Genomic DNA, 960 nt, shown 5'->3' with positions numbered 1-960 from the left:
CGTAAAGTGCATTAAAGTCTACGCGCCCTGAGTGCTGCGCCAAGCATTTCATATAACGGGCGCCATCAATAACGCAGTCTCATGTTAGAGATCTTCCAGTTCTCATTAACTTCCTCCTCCGGCGGGTGTCCTCGTATAACTCGGCTCCTCCGGGCGATACAACCTACATAACAAGCATTAGAGCCGAGCTGGGTGTCATTCCTGAGCATCAGTGGGGAGAGGCGCTTTAATCTTACTCGTTATGGGCTACGCCGGAGAGGCGCGCTGATATTAGTACATTTCATAGTGACAACGCCGACTCCTAATGAGCCAATTGTCATTTCTCACTCTGTGGAGGGCGGTCAGACAGCTGCTCCCAGAGCCTGGAAAACATCCAGGATATCGATTTCCTATCAAACGTCGCCTCTGTTAGGAGTTATTTCGGATGTTTCGGAATGTCCTGCCAGCGCGCCGAGTATCTCCTGCCAAACGATAAAAGTACTGCGGAAAAAATGAAATGTGTCCGATGAGTTCTAATGACTTTGTAAAATCTACACCAAACCTGAGCCGTTTACTTGCCTAGTAGCATGAGATTAAAAATGGCACGCCAGCCGATCAGCTCTGTGTACAGTATACGCTGCACTGGCTGGGATAGTTGTAGTTCTGTTCAGCCAGATTTGTGATTCATACACCTAATGCACTGGATGTAAAGCAAGGTGACACCGCCATTGCCTGTTGTTGCTTTGCAGGTTCCTGTGTCATTGGGCTGTGAAGGTCTGAGTCCCTCCCCGACCGCTCCTCATCCTATAGGTAAACCCCTAAAGCACCCTGTAATAGTGTGGGCTCTCAGGTGGCTGTGCAGGGTCTATGGTGGGCTGTGTGGACTCTCAGGTGGGCTTTGTAGACTCTCGGGTGGGCTGTGCAGGGTCTATGGTGGGCTGTGTGGGCTCTCGGGTGTGCTTTGTAGACTCTCAGGTGGGG

Source organism: Nanorana parkeri, unplaced genomic scaffold (assembly GCF_000935625.1).
Source record: "Nanorana parkeri isolate BGI_ZX_2015 unplaced genomic scaffold, ASM93562v1 scaffold1507, whole genome shotgun sequence".
In the NCBI taxonomy this organism is placed as follows: Eukaryota; Metazoa; Chordata; class Amphibia; order Anura; family Dicroglossidae; genus Nanorana; species Nanorana parkeri.
This window is presented reverse-complemented; position numbering follows the sequence as displayed.